The sequence below is a fragment of the Aquarana catesbeiana genome, linkage group LG04, assembly GCF_042186555.1.
Source record: "Aquarana catesbeiana isolate 2022-GZ linkage group LG04, ASM4218655v1, whole genome shotgun sequence".
Classification (NCBI taxonomy): Eukaryota; Metazoa; Chordata; class Amphibia; order Anura; family Ranidae; genus Aquarana; species Aquarana catesbeiana.
The window spans coordinates 609,921,570-609,927,569 of record NC_133327.1 but is presented as its reverse complement, the minus strand read 5'-3'; the positions used below and the strand labels follow the sequence as shown (position 1 = coordinate 609,927,569).

The 6,000-nt window shown below is 44.7% G+C and overlaps 1 protein-coding gene across 6 annotated transcripts in view; it reads left to right on the top strand.

The window, feature by feature from the left end:
• The window catches only part of MACROD2 (mono-ADP ribosylhydrolase 2), a 3,509,413-nt gene that overhangs the window by 149,739 nt on the left and 3,353,674 nt on the right, over window positions 1-6,000 (top strand). The gene's annotated exons all lie outside the window — the stretch shown is intronic.

Genomic DNA, 6,000 nt, shown 5'->3' with positions numbered 1-6,000 from the left:
CCACAGGATATATGATGGACAGTTTTTGATTATATGCCTTATGTTTCTTCCAAAAAGATTACCTGTTCTACTAACCTTCATATTCTATGAGCTTCAATTTTACTGCTTCAGGTATTGGTCATTACCAAAACATCTGCGTCAATATTATATTGCTATTAAGCGCTACACGTCTATTTATGTTCCTGGTTGAGACATCTGTACAGAAGGTTTTATCAAACTCTAGCAGCCAAACCTGAGCCCTGATGGGGGATTCCTTGACCACATGAAACGTATTGGCTACTGCTTTTCCACTGGTTGTAACTTCACTGTCAAGAATAAAGATTTTGTGGTGTTTTTTTTTTTTTACTACTTCAATACAGGGCACCCCCTTCCTGCCTTGTCTCTAATGCCCCGTACACACGGTCGGATTTTCCGATGGAAAATGTCCGATCGGAGCGTGTTGTCGGAAATTCTGACCGTGTGTAGGCTCCATTGGACATTTTCCATCGGATTTTCTTACACAAAAAGTTGGAGAGCAGGAGATAAAATTTTCCGACAACAAAATCCGATCACGTCAATTCCGACCGTGTGTGGCCTGTTCCGACGCACAAAGTGCCACGCACTCAGAAGAAATTCCGGCACGGAACAGCTCGTTCTGGTAAACTTAGCGTTCGCAATGGATGCAGCACTTTCGTCACGCTGCAATGTCAAAAATGGCTTAATACAGCGCACTCTCTTCTTCTTTATAATGTGACAAGAATTAAGTAGTTTTGCTGCTCATATATTCACACACACTTCTCACAAAGTTTTATTTTTTTTTTTATTGGGATTCCCTGAATATATTGTTATTAGTTGTCACATCTGACAGAATGTTTGTTTTTTTTTTTATTTTTTTTTTGGGGGGATTTTAAGCCTTTTTTTTTTTTTTAGATTTAATGTTTGTATTTTTTCCAAGGCTGATCTTTGTTCAATGTTATTTTTGTTTTTACTCCAGAATATTTTTGTGTGTGTTTTGTGTGTCAAGTTACCCCAACACCATTGATATCTTTTATTATTTCATCTCAAGGAGATTGTTTGTTTGGTGTTGGTGTCCCTTGTTCATTTCACATTGTATATTTGAAATGTACCTGAATCCTCACAAACAAACTATCCTTTTTGGAGTAAAACACATAGGAGAGTATAATTCAAAACAAAAATCCTTTATTAAGGGATCAGAACCAAACAAAGAGGAAGGCAACACTGGATCAACAGGAGAAATTAGCGAAGCCTTGGACCCCCAGGGCAGACATCAATTCTTGAACATCAAAATTGGTGGCCTGAGGAGTCCATATGTAAGGGAGGGCAGTCTGGTCCCGAAGTCGCAGAGATCTGGAAAGCAGCAGATGACATCTGTGTCCCCAGGCTGTGGTACCACAAGAGGCTGCATTTTTTGGCCGACCAGACTGGATCCAGGGTCCTCACTTTCTGGTCTTCCTTCCGGGCTGTGGCTGTGCTGTTGGAGATGTGGCAGGATGAGGAGTAGGACCTGGAGGAGGAGGAGGACTGGGAGGACCTGGATGAGAAGGAGGAGGAGGACCTGCAGGAGGAGTAGAAGGAACATCGCAAAGGTGTGTCTGAGCTGTAATTAGGCCCCTCATACCTTTGTTAAGAGCCTCCAATATGAGCGACTCACACATGAGTTGTTGTCCCTCCTCCATCCTCTGCATTTTATAGGCAATGGTGGCAGCAATGTCCTCCTCCACGGTGTGTGGTGCTCCCAGGACCTCTATAGCCCTCCAAAAGAGACCTCTGGTAGCCTCCTCTAGGGCACTCCTCCTCCTGCCACTTGCTCTTTCCAGGGGGAGTGGAGGGACCTGCAGATCAGCCAGCCGGCTCGGCCCGGCCACCTCCTGGCTGAGACTTCCCTGTGTATGAAAAAGGGACATGGTTTTAGTTTTTGCTTCCTCAATCACAATCCTAAATTAGTACTCCAAACTAACATCTAGGTAACATCATTGATTGGACAAGCAGAAATATTTAGAGGAATGCTATACCTGGCTCAATCTTGGCTCCTCCACATGCGGCCTGGAAGGCCCAGGTTGGGCGTCAGAAGCCTCAGCCGGGGGGGGGAGGAAGCGTGGAAGGAAGACTGGAGAGGGATGGCCTGGGTTCAGTCTGGCCTGCCAGAAAATGCAGCCTGTCGTAGTACAACATCCTGGGGACATAGATGGCATCTGCTGCTCTGGATCTCTGCGAATCCAGGACTTTCTTGCGCTCCCTTATATAAGTGCTCCTCAGGCCACCAATTAAGATCTTCAAATATGTGATGTCTGCCGTGGGTATCACCTGCTTCACAATTTCACACAATTGCCCCAGTGCTGCCTTCCTCTTTGCTTGGTTCTTGTAATGGGGGTGGTTAATCTCCCACAGACATGGCAGCTCCCTTAACATATCTAGGAATACTGACATGAAGTCATTGTCTTTCAGTAGCATATCCATGTTCACTGCAAGACACAACACAAGACAAAGCCTAATGTCAGATAAAACTCTCCTAATCTTGTTACAATATAGGCCTCAATATAGAAGCAGTATAGGCACAAGTTTGTCTCTTACCTTCGTTCTTACGATCGGCGCGTCCAATGCTCCTTCCTCCGCTCACAGATCGTACGTACCACGCACGTGTGTTACGCTTTATACACACTGCGCATGCGTGTAACTCCGCCCGCCCCTGACGTTCTTTCTAGTCTATTCCCCGCCCCTTTTTGTTCGGCGCAGTGGGTGAAGAGCACATGGCGGAGTTAGAGCAGGTGCGTGCTAATTCTAGCAACGAGGAGGAGGAGGAGGAAAGCCCGGATCCGGAAACGTCCTGATCCAGAAGGAGACGATTTAAGGCAACAAATATGTCCTTTGGGGAGATGTTGGAGATGGTGGACATCATGAAGAAGGCTGACTATGATGGCAAGCATGGACCTTACCCCCACCCCAACATCAGAAAGGACAAAATCATTGCTAAAGTGATCAAAAGTCTGCACAGAAACTTCGGGGTACGACGATCGAAAGATCAGCTCAGGAAGCGGTGGTCGGACCTAAAATTAAGAGAGCCCGAGCAGTACCGAAAGATCCGGAGAGTGCTGCAAAAAAGTAAGTAGTTGTGCTGTGTTCCTATTATTTTTGTCTTTATTACGTTCGTGCTGTTCCATATGCTTATCTTAATTGTACAGTTTAAACTGTCAACTTTAATGTTCATGGGCCCATTATTCGTTTGTCTACAAAATTTTTTTTTACCCTCTAAAACAACATTGTTTCTGCCATATGCATTTGCCCACATTTTTTAGGGCCTACTTGGATGAAAAATATTTGCTTGTGTAGATGGGTTTGTTACTAGAATTAAATGCAAACTAGATTCTGTGTAAGGAGAGGACACTCAGCAGCGGTTTTCACATCTGGACACTGGAGCACTAGTGTGGGACACAAGAACACGATTTTTATTAGGGGGGGGCACACAGGTGCTCCAGTGTATACTATAGGGGGGTCTCCATCTGTGAAGCTTGTACTAAACAGGTAAAGTATTGCTGGTTGGCAAAGGACAATAAAAAAGCGACATCTTGGAACTCTGCTAAAATAGACAATTGTACCCCACTTCCAAGCAATGTTTCCTTTTTATAGTTCTGCCATCAAATCACTGTGTGCTAATTATACCATTTTTGTTTTACATAGGGGAGAGAAGACTCGGAGGACACCCCTCATCCGAGGAGAACAGAGACCCCCCACCTCGGGAAGAAGGGGAAATACCACCATCCCAAGAAGAGCAGGAGGAGGAAGAAGATGTGGTTGAACTTGCCACCACAACAGGTGAGTGTCTGCGACCACAGACTCAGGTAAGAGATGGATGCTGGCAGATTTTTAATACCTGTTTTTGTTTGGTTTCTCTCTTTTTAGGTGATCGAGATCCTTTCACATCCGAAAGTGCCCAGATGCTGATCGGGGAGATCATGGGGTGTAATTTGGAATTGGAGAACCTAAAGACAAAAATCAATGATGTGATTAAAAGAAATAATAACATCATTGATGTTTTGGGGCGAATTTAAAATCCCACCAAATCACTTTTTTGATTGTGGTACAATGTTTTAAATCTTTTTGCAATGTTTTGAAAAGCCAAATTTGGAGGATGCACACAGTGTGCCAACATGTGCTATCTGCCATCGCGGGAGATCAATGGACGCGTTTTGGGGGTGCAACCCCTTCCTCAATTATAAAGTGCAGTGAGGAAGGGCTTGCTCCCCCAAAACACGTCCCTTGATCCCCCCTGATGGCAGCTAGCACATGTTGACATTCGTAAATTGCTGTGCATCTTCCAAATTTGGCTTTTCCAGGGGTGATTTCCCCCCATCTGAACGCAATATCAAACACAGTTCCTAAATACTGATGTCTGATATTGCCTTCAGGTTTTACCTAATGTGAACTTTGTAAGTTCAAGTTTTTTGTCTTTCTTCTTGGTTTTACACAGGCCTGTTTTATCGTAAATGGACATTTCTATTTTTGATAATGCCACCCAAAAAATTGTTATACAACAAACATGTTGGTTTGTTTTAAAAACCTTTGGTAAATGCACATGTGATTGTGCAGGTATAAAAATGTTGGTTCATCAAGAATGTGTGGATTATTATTGTCTCAACACTACAACACTTTTGGGGTGATGTAATTGCTGTTTTCAGGGAAACTGGGGGTTATTTCCTAAGGGCAAATCCACTTTGCACTACAAGTGCAGGTTCAGTGCAGTTGCAAGTGCACTTGTAGTGAAATGTGTTTTTTGCATTTAGTAAATAACAGCCAACAGTGCTTTGTATAAGGTTACACAATCACGCCATTTTCTGCACTCAACACATTTCTGTCAGGGTCAGCTAAAACAAACACAAGCAGTAAATGTCCACAAAGAATTTCTTTTTGTTTTTTATTATAAAAAGGCTTCACAGATTTGCTGGCATATTGATAGCCCCCCTACCTGCAAAGAACTCCAGGTAGCGTAACCGGACATCACGGGCACTCAGGGAGGGCAAGCCAGGACGGCCGCTTTCAAGTGCCGTCAGTGTTTCAGGTATCACTCCGGCCTCAGGCCCAACTGAGCCAGCATAGTTGGCCGAATGTTTCCTTAAAAAGTTATGGAGAATACAGCACACCAGTATAATATGGTTCAGTTTATACTCCGCCATATGGATGGGTGTCATAAATAGGCGGAACCGGCTGGCCAGGATTCCAAATGTGTTCTCCACCACTCTTCGGGCTCTGGCCAGCCGGTAATTAAAAACCCTCTGTTCCGGGGTGAGGGTCCTCATCGGGAATGGCTGCATCAGGTGGTCCCCCAGCGCAAACGCTTCATCAGCAACGAACACAAATGGGAGTCCTTCCACATTGTCCTCTGGAGGTGGCGAATCCAAGCTGCCATTCTGGAGATGCCTGTAGAACTCTGTCTGGGCGATGACTCCACCATCGGACATCCTGCCATTCTTCCCCACGTCCACATACAAGAAGTCGTAATTAGCCGACACCACCGCCAACATCACTATACTATTGAACCCCTTATAGTTAAAAAAAAAGTACGACCCCGAGTTGGGTGGTGGGACGATGTGGACGTGTTTCCCATCAATTGCCCCTCTGCAGTTAGGAAAGTCCCACCGCTGGGCAAAGTGGGAGGCCACAGTCTGCCATTCCTGTGGCGTTGAAGGAAACTGTTGAGGGAAAAAATAAAACGTTACTATTTTTGCTCAGAAACATGGCAAGCAGATTAGGCACAAACATTATGGGTCAACCTCCAGATAGCATTTAGTAAGGGGAATTTAACAACGCCAAAGTATAAGGTACACCTATCATATTCCCCCCCCCCCCCCTCTCATGGGCCATTTCTAACATTATGGGGTGTGTGGAAATCTTGGACAGGTAACCCTCTTCACTTCATTGAGAGATGAATGCCTAAATAATGGGTATTACTTGGAACAGCCCCTCCTTAGTTACACTATTGGCAGCCCACTGGACAGGTAAGAAGTG